Raw genomic sequence first — 10826 nt, 5'->3', positions numbered from 1 at the left:
AGTCTAATTCAAATAATCTCAATCCTAATAACACAAACGCGATCATACCGTTTTCTCTAAGCAAGCTAAAACAGCTAACTATTTACACTTTATTGTACTATGCACTAAGATACTGTATCTAGCACAATTCTAAGACTTTCGGTTCAAACTTCATTGGGTACTCTTTCTCCAATAACGCGTTCAGTCATTTAATTCAATTTATGTAGTTTATAAGTGATATTAAACATAAAAACTGTCAATAAGAAGATTTAAAAATTATAAAATTTTTTTAACTCTTCTAAAGAGCTTTTTTGGAATCATTTTTTCAGCAAATCAATTTCTGAACTAATTTTTGTTTAATACGGCATATTAATCAAAGTACACATTTTTAGAAAGATAAAAAATTATTTGTTTACTCTTTACATAGCCTGATAAAACCATATATGACCAGATTAAGCCAAATCGAAAAATTTTTTCCCGGACATCCAGAAGCTCGTGACCCAAATAGTCAAAATTGTTTTGCCAACAAGTAGTTAGCAGCAATGATATAGCGTAATAGATATAACAGATATTTTAGCAAACGTTGACGTCATATGTGTCAGAATAATGTCAGGGCCAAATATCACCCGACACAAACTGGAAACTGGGATCATCTACAGTGGCTTCAACATGTCCACACTGCAAGTCAACAATGTTCGCATTTCATCGAGAGAACTGACGTAACGCAATGTGAGAAGCGTGTTCTATATTTTGAATATGCTATGTGTACCATTGTCCGATCTACATAGACATAGGCGTAGACATATTATGCGTGTGTGAATGGCTACATACACCTAGAGACCGATTTCGGAGGCATGATCCTCTCACACATATACATACACATGGTGACTGTTAGCAGCAACTGGCGATGCGTGGCATTTACACATCAAATCTTTGGTACGAATGTGACCATCATACTCGGGGGTGGCTTACTGTTTTGGTACGCATCAGGATTACATTAAAAGCGCGGATGCTTGTACCACCACCCCGAGTCCCAGGGGCTTCTTTCGTCCAGACCCATCCGCGTTACAGTAATACCATATAAAGGGAATACATCGATGTATCCCCTTCCCCGCGATATTTACCGGGCAGACTGTTAGCCGAGAGATACTCGAGAGGGAAGGAGGAAAAGGGAGTATATAATTGCGGAGGGAGTCCATGGAAACTAAACGAACAAGTAAGAGAGAAAATACCAAGATGTGTTCTCGTCGGGTCAGCTCGAGGGTCACGTCTGGAATCCAGAGCAAACTATATCCTCCCTCTCTCATCTTGTGAGTCCTGTCCATCCTGTTCGTTTGCCTGTTTACCAGCTTCTTTTTTCTTATTCATCTTCTGCTTCTTCTTCTTCTTCTTGTTTTTCTTCTTCATCTTCTAGCTGAACTCCTTGGTATCCTCGTCCATCTCGTGCCTCCCGCTTCTTCGCGGGGCCTGCCTTTTTATACTCTCATACGAGGGGCCAGAGTTCACGGTTATAAGGCCTCGGGAATCGCGGGGGACCTTTGGTGCCTACTCCTACTGGTCCCCGCATCCACCTTCGTGGACGATGTGTAAGGAGCAGAAGAAGTGAACTTCGAAGAATGTGTGTGAGTTTTAGTCTGGTGCATGGAAGAGTGCCAAGCGAATGAACGAGACCTTGTCTCATCCTCGTCGTGGAGAACGCCACGCGAAGACCCCGAGCAGCATCATCGCAGCACGATCTTGTGTATTATGGTTATGCTTTGGAGCTCTAGCGGGCGAGTGACGGCCGTAGAGCGCGATAAATTACTCCCAAGCCCTAAAGGCTTGGATAAATAGGCGTGATCGATTATTCTCGATATATATACTGTGTATGTGTGCATGTGTTGCTGGATTTCTTTGCGTGCATTTCGCCCTTAAGCTACTCTTGTTAACTGTTTAAAGATCATAATACCATTTACCTAAGCAAAACACTTTTATTTTTTTTCTCTTTTTTTACTTTATAGTAATATTCACTTTGCTGAAATAATTGTTTTTTATTTTTAGTAAAGTTTAAACGAGGTGAAAGCTGTAATTTTTAAATTAGCCATTTTATTAATTTTAAATTTTAAGATGTGTTAAAAGTGTATGAGCGTAAGAAAAATTATTAATTTAGGGAATATAAATTTTTTTACTTAAATTATTTTTTTTGTACGGACAAATGCATTTTGATTATTCACTTGTCAAAATTTACTATTTTTTTACTCCCCGCTAAAACTTTTTTAAGAAAAATTTTTATCTTGAAAAATAATTATTCGATTTCATGTCATGAATTTTTAATAACAAAAATCAAGTTTATTTGTAAAAAATTATTTACAATTCTACTTTTATGATAATTTACAATTCTAAATATCTAAATTCTAAATCGTTAATAGTATCAATTAATTTGTTTATCTAACAACAATAATTCAATACTATAATGATGAATTTTATCAATTCAATGTTGAAAATAAAAAAAAAAAAAGCTTATCCATATTTCTTGATGACATAACGAGAATTAATGGATCCAAAAGTATATCAATAATATACGCGTATGAAGAATTTCAATTTCCGTGATTGGAGGATGCCAGAGTAGAGTGCGAGTAGAGGAATCGGTGACGGGACAGATGGAGATCCACGATGTGCCGCATGTGGAACTGTCCGGTTGGGGGGTCGCGACGTGTTAGGGACGCGCCGCGTGTCAATTAAGTGGCTCTGACCAGTGAGATACGGGGGCTTCTTTCCATACGGATATATATGCCCACCATTCGTATCCCTTTTCTCTCTTTCTCTGTAGCTCTTTTTCTCTTTTTCCGTTGTCTCTCATCCTCCCGGCTCAGGTTGTCTCGCGCTGAGCAGCAACCACACTAGCAGCACATGCTGTGAGATCCACAGCCACCTATACTTAACATCTTTGGCGATCGTTCGGCGTTCAATGATGTTGGATGTTCGCCGTAGCTCGTACGTGCCGTACCATCCCTGATGTCGAATTAACAGCTGCTGCGAAATGGGACAGAGGGATCCACACGTTCGCGACAAGGCCTGCCTCGTTCTCTCCGGCTATTCTCACTTTACTCGTTCTCCTGTCGTGAGATTCCCATTACCGAAGCCTCATGTCCCGATACTCCATTCCACTCATGTCCAGCTTTATCTCTCTTGCTCTCTTTCTTCACCTCCGGACACCTTATCCTTATTCTCAAACACATTTTTTTACCTTTACTTTTATTTTATCCGTTTAGGGACATATAAAGGATAGATAGATAGATATACACACCTCGTTATAATGACCTCCGTAAGGCGATACCTACGCGACATTCCTATTCGTCGCAATCCGAGTTTTCTTCGACAGCGAAGGTGAACAGGTCGACAGGATTACTCGATAATAAATCCACCTCAAATGCCTTAACTTATCTCCTGACTTGATCATATAGTAAATTGTGCGTTTAGTTATGTTCTGAATTTTTTTTTACTCTTATTTTTTTATTTTTTTTTTTTCAATCATCAATCACTGTATTTTTATTTTTAAATTTATTTCTTCTTGAATCTTTAATGTTATTTTTTAAAATATCATCTACTAAAATTTTATCTATACAATAATAAAATACTCTAAAACATGATGAAGTATTTTTCCATTCGAAGTGAGCGATTGATATTTAAAAACTCATTGAGTATTAATTGAGTTTACAAAGCCATTATATTGTATCATGTATTTTTGATACAACGATTTTTTCTATTGACAGACTCTGCAAATGACGTATGAATAATAAATGAATGTATTCATTACACTAGAATAATTCGAGAATTTAAATACTGCGTTAATATACACAAAACGTGCATCGTAAAAATAAAAAGGGTTGATGTAAAACATTATAACAGAGAAAATAACAGCCGAGTGAACAAACAGGTACTCTGCTAACCAAACCCAGCAATCTATTTGATCCTGAAACATTTACACATTCGATGATATGGAAAAATCTGTTTAACGTATATTCAATCATTTTACATCACGCTTCAAAAATTACGGTATTTCGTCAATTTAACTTATGAAAACATTTTTTTAAATCAATTGACCAATGTGGATTTTTGTTTGTTTAGTAAATACCGATTGCTTTATCATATCATTGTTTTTGATAGCATACAATCGTTTGGTATATTTATTCGTCTATTTAATAAACTCTGTAAAAGCTTGAGTCATTTTTACAAGATAAGATTAATTAAAAACTGAGCAATAATTTAAGGTATTATTAAAATAAAATAAAATAAATAATTTTTGATGATATTTGAGGACGAACATGTAATTAAACCTATTAATTTAGCAATGCATCATTTAGTATAATTAAATGGAATAAAGTGGAGGATGTTCTTTACTGAGCGGTGATTTTCCGATGCGAGACGTGAACTGGTGATGGATGATGGGTTAATGCTCGGTTAGGATAGCGTTTACGAACCAAGATACACAGTAGCGAGTAATGGTAGCAGGTACTCCTCATCTTCTTCTTTTCCTCCTCCTCTCATTCTTCCTCTTCTCATTGTACGTCACAGTCTCAGTACTTCTGCAAAGGCTCCTCATTATAGCCAAGAGTAGACTAAGTCCAACAAAACGAGCCCTCTACCTCGTTACAAACGGCTCTTGCTAAACGTCGTAGAGAACTGACTCCATCCATCGTTCTTCGACTATCTTCGCGCTGCATCGCCTTTAAATAAACGAACCCCGCGATTTACCGATGCAAATAAACACACCCGCACCATCTGTTTCATCTTATTTTTCTCATTCTTAAAGATTAACCTTCGGTACTTGAATCCACTGAATTTTATTTTTTATTGTTAAATATTAGAAAATTTTATTGTTATTTTCTTATTATATTTAAAAATTTGAGACATTACATAGTTTTATATTATAATTTGACCAATTCTCTTTTTAATTTCTCTTAAAAAAATTTCAGTATCACAATTAAAACTGTAATTTTTGTATTCGAAGCAATGTTAATCTATAAACTACACTATGCTTTATATTTTTAATGTTTTTAAGTCTAGTCACCAAAAAATATATCACGTCATGTTGTTAAGTGTTGTGTGGCGAAAAAAAAAAAAATAGAACAGCCAAATAAAAATAAAGAATAGTGAGGACGTGAAGATATTGTTCAGAATGTAGAAACGACTCGACTGTAGTTTTCTAGCATACTAGCTCAAGTAAAGACCAAAGTGTTAAGAGGAAGGTTATAATGTCAGGATGGGGAAAACGACCAAACGTAACTGCACCCGACACATTTCCACGGGGAGCGGTTTCACGCGTCTCTCTGATACTTGTGCTCTCCATTATATGAGTATATATGAGTTAGTTTCGCCGACACTTGTTCAACGTCTTCACGTTTTCACATTGTGTTTACATGGAGTCACTGTATACATGAATACATTTATATACATAAATATATTAGTCTATGTAATTGTCTGTGTACCGTAGATGTGCGTTAATGCATATTGCATAAGCGGCACGTACATTAGGGAATAGTCTTCCTTTCCTTGACGTATAGAACAATACCAGTGGTCATATAGTTCCTCACGGAGTATTGAAATGACATTCATGTTTTAAGGTCTGATGAATTTAGTTCGACTTTAAATGAAAATAAAACTAATTATTCGGCTAGTGTAAAAGCTGTACACATATATATGATATTATATGTGTAGGTTGTGATATTGATAATATATAATATGTATAGACAGCGTTTTATATGCTAAGTGGCTGAGGACAGGTTTAATCAATGTTTAATCTTTTTAGGTAATATGGAAATTATTAGTTGTCAGGTTTATTCACGACACACCAATTACGATTAATTCAATGCCATGTACATGGATGTATTTTAATTTTAAGTGATTGCATCCTACATAAAGTAAAAAGTCAATTATTGACTCTTACATTGTATATATTATTTAAGTAATTAATAGTGTTAAGAAAATTTATCAGTTTGTTAGAATCGATTAGGAGTAAATATTTAACTCGTGTGATTTATTATTTTTATAATAAAACTTTTTGTTTGAGTTAAGTAATTGCGGATACTCAGTTTGTTTTTAAAAAAACACATAATAGCTCAACAATTCAATGCAGTAACGATCAATGACTAGTAGTGCAATTTACACTGAGAGACAGTTTTATTAAATACTAATAAACGCTTATTTATATTTAGTAAAACACGTATTTGGCTCATGCGCAAATAAAAAATTTATTAAATACAAATAAAATTTTTATTTGGACCAGTTTTGAGATTTTATTAGTATTTAATACGCGTTTATTAGTGTATAATACGTTTTTATTTATACACAAAATAACTTAGTTTTTTAGTAATCAATGAATAATAAGATAAAAACGTCATAATCGGTGTTGTTTTGTTAATAAATGGTTGTCAACAAATTTTATAATAAATCTATCTATTATCACCAAATAATTTTAACTATTGACGATTATACATAGTTTCAAATTAAAAAATGTATATCAAGAAATGGAATTTTATAATGAAAATACATAGAAATTTTTTTTTAATTTTTAAAGATAAATATTTATGACACTGAAGTTGACAGATAAATTAAAAAAAAAATTTTCTTTTTATTTTATAGCAATTAAATTATTATAAAAATAATATGATCAAAAAGTTCTACATGTGAAAATTAATAAAAATTACAAGTGAAAATTTTCAGAAGCATTTTTTTATTGTGATTGATTTGTTAAAAAAATTTTTAAAATTGACAGCTGACAGCTAACTTCAGTGTTATGAATATTTATAAAAAAATAATTAGAATTTATTATATTTAGCTAACTTTTCTTTTATTGAAAATCACTACATGATATAATATTGGTACCATTCGCACTTGTGCTGACATTAAAATTAAAAATCAAATAAGGCTAACCACAAGCAGGTTATAAATATACACATATATACATTGAATTACTTAAAGAAATTTTGATTTTTATTTGCGTTGAAAAATTGGCCACAATGCATCTAAATCCCTTTCTTTTGATAAAACATCCATTGGTTAATAGACACTCTTCATTGTTTAATAATTATTTTAATTTTTATTCACTATTAATAAACAATAACTCCTAATTTTACGCCTTGACTTCAGCATTAAAGATGGCTACCGTTAAAGCGAGACTGGCGGTGGTTTTAATTAACACATATTAGTATCTAATAAAATTTTATTAAATACTAATAAAATTTTATTCACTGCAAAACAAATGATATTTATATGTAATTAATATTTATTGACAAGTAGTACTAACATAAAAAAATTCCAAATACGCGTTTTTATTCGCTGTGAATAAAATTCTCTCAGTGTACATAATACGAGAAACTATAAACGGAATTCGAAGAAGTATAAGAAGCTTCAAGCAATTGAACCACTTAGTATTGATTTACTTAGTAATTTTTTTATAATTTACCTGTAGGACAAAGGTAGTTTTGAAAAAATTACTTATGGACTATCTTAAACTGGACAACTGATTAGGAGGGGATTGAAAAAATTTATAAATAAATTATTTACTTTTTTATGAAGATAAAATTTAGGATGTAGAGATCAAACTAATCATTTATAATTTTATTTTATCATGTTTTGTCAGAGTTATTTTGACATTGTCAGGTATTTATTGTTATTAGGTCTCATTCAAATAAGATAAACATATAATTAATTCATTCTCTAAATCGTGAATTTTATCATCATTTGGATGTAGACTTAGATCTTATTATATTATTAAAAAAAAATTATTTTTTATCTTTAAATGAAGGAAAAAAATTCTTTCTTAGAAAATATCTTTTGATAAAAAGAGTATCTAATTTCCAAAATATTTCACGAAAAACGTGAAACTTGTATGCTTTCATAAAAAAGTTAAAAAATGAACAATGAGTCAGAAGAACTAGCATTAACTTTTATTGAGATTCATATAACACAGCAAAGAGAACGAGTACCAAAAAAACAGAAAAATAAAAAAATGAGACAATTGTCTAGAGATTTAGAGACCGACTCAGCATTTTCTCAAGTGCCTATATATTGTTCTGCTAGAGAGGATCTATCTCCATCGTGCGTGTTGGTTCGTGACTCGGTTTGTTTTCGTCCTTCTATTCCATATCCATGCATTCTCCTCACCTCCACACACTCAACTCGTTTTAGACTGTAGCCTCCAGACCTCAGTCTATAGACTACAGACCAAGTACATAGACACAGAGTCCTGGGTACACAGACACGGTTAGCTACTCAGTACCAGTACCAGTTCCAGTATCAGCGTATGCACTTAGGAGTGTTCCAGTGCTCAGTGCTGGTCACGTTGCAGCCCTTCTTCCCCTCGGTTCTCGGTACCGGCTCTCATGGATCCTAAAATGCAAGTGCCAGGACTTACCTACTCGGACGATGAGTGAGCTACGTGGCTCGGAAATAAAGCACAACCGAAAAAAGCATCACTAACACCATCATTTGAAAAACAAATAAAATAGAGCACAAAGTAATACTGACCATAAAACTAATCCGAGTGTGAAAAGCTTTTTTACTCAGTATCATCATAAACTTTTGAAAATAATAAAAATAAAGTAGTACTCTGTATGTGAGAAAGAGGGTTAATAAAATATAAAAAAAAGCTTCTGGTTTTATTAAAGCCGATTGCAATCGTTCTGCCAGATGAAGAGCCGAATAATAGTTTAATAAAAATAAATAAAAAATCGGTAGAGCTGGTGTGGGGAGCAAAAGCCACCGGATTCAGATCTCCTGATGTCTCGATGCAGAGAGCCCAGTCTCCATAATCATTCAGCAAGGACTCGCGGGTCAGCTCGGGTTATCTTAGCTCTATAATGCCGGGTTATCTTCTCTATTCCTATTTCTCAAACATCTATTCCTTTACTAATTCTGATACTAATACTGCACCCTCAATTCCGCTTTTAAATATTCCACAAGCACTATCTCTTGTTTGTTCGTACCCTCAACACTCGATTCTCAGTCTGTCTTCTTTATTTGTCTTCTCCTCCATTCCTCTTACTCTTCCTCTGGGCCGTCTGCTCGTTAATACCATCGAGCTCTTAAGCGACGTATTCAGGTTTCCCAAAGCTTTCCTTCCTTCAGCAGAGCCACATTCACATCCGGATCCAATTTCAAGCTCTTCTATTTACTCTGTCATTAAATTGCAATCTAGCTTTGATCTATCAGGACCTAGTGAAAGTTATACAACCGAGTCTTCGGTCACTTACCTTGAGATTATATTTATTTACATTTTTTTTAGGGAAATTAAAAATTCTAACTCATTTCGTAGGCCTGTTTTAATAGTAGAAAAAAAATTATTTAAAAGAGAGTTAGAAATAATTGTCAATATTTTTAAACAATTAAAATAATACAATAGTGGAAAAAATAACTTAATTAAGGAATAAATTTTTAAACTCTAATAAAATCATTTTGGAGTCATTTTTTACAAGATTTTTTTTCTTTAATCAAATTAACTTTTTTATCAGTGTAAATTAAAAAAAATTCATCTTTTATTTTGGATGACTGATAGCTTTTTCTTTGACGTAAATTTAAAACTAAAATTTAGTTGGTCGTTAAAAAGGTCAACTAAATTAAAGACTGGTTGTTTTTATTACCAAAAAAAGAAAAAAGAAGAATCATGACAATGTTGTGTATTAAAATACATATATATACACATATGAGGTAGGAGGTACATTGCAATATAAAGAAGAAAGCAAGCTGAGTGAAGAGTGAAGAGTAAAGAAGAGAGAATGTTGCAACTAGTGAAGCTAGTGCAGCTTCAGAGGTTGTTATGTGCTGGTTTGTGACTTTGTACAAGAGACCAAGTTGGATCTCAAGTTGGACAGCTGCGACAATAGCACTAGTACGATGGGTATGCGTTTGCGGACGTGCCCCATTTCCGTAGTTGGTGGTGCATATAAAGAGAAAGAGACGACAATGAAAGGGTTAGCTGGATGCACCAAGAGCTAAGAGTATTGTGGAGTTTATGGGAGCTACGGGGGCATGGGGTGGACCCGTAAACGCGTACAACCGATAGAAGGCACGTAGACTCTGTGCAGAGACTCCAGCTGCGCCATGTGCGTCGTTTGCTGGAAACGTGACGTTCTGACTTGGACGTTTCTCTACCCTCTTTATCCGATCTCCAGTTCTCTGTCTTCTACTCGATCTTTCTCAGAGTCTATCTCGACTTTACTCTCTGTTGAGCTGCTGCTGCCTCGCGAGCTTTTCTTTTACTACTTTTTTTATTATTACTTTTTTTGCTTACAAGTCTAAGGGATATCGTCAGCGTGATGATGAAATGTAATAAATTTTTATTTTTTTTAAATTCAATTAAATAAAACAGGAACAAGATTAATCTTCTTTTGAAATTTTTTGTTAGAATTATTGTGGTATTTAATGATCAAAAAAATGTTTCAATTGAATTTCATTCTTTGAAATATTTTTTTATTGAAAGGTCTTATCACTATAGTTATGGAGAATATTTTATATGTTTTTTCGTTCTTTTAAGAACACACTGAAAAAATAATTAACTTAATTCAAGAGAACAATTCTTTAACTGAGAAATTCTCTTAAATTTAAGTAAATTTTATTTTTTTTAAGAATTTTTCGTCTTGAATAAAATTATTTTTTTTCAGTCTAGATTTCATAGAAATTTATTATATCTGTTTTGATTATGCAACTTTTGAAAACTTTTTGCTATATAATTTCTGACTTAGCTCATCAAGTTAAGGTGGAAAATCCATTCGTTTCATCAAGTTAAAAAATAAGCAAAATTGGTAGGTTAAGTTAGAATCGGCAACAATTTGAAATATTTAAAAATTTAAAATTTAATCCTTTTATTT

The sequence above is a fragment of the Cotesia glomerata genome, linkage group LG1 (genome assembly GCF_020080835.1).
Source record: "Cotesia glomerata isolate CgM1 linkage group LG1, MPM_Cglom_v2.3, whole genome shotgun sequence".
Lineage (NCBI taxonomy): Eukaryota > Metazoa > Arthropoda > Insecta > Hymenoptera > Braconidae > Cotesia > Cotesia glomerata.
This window is presented reverse-complemented; position numbering follows the sequence as displayed.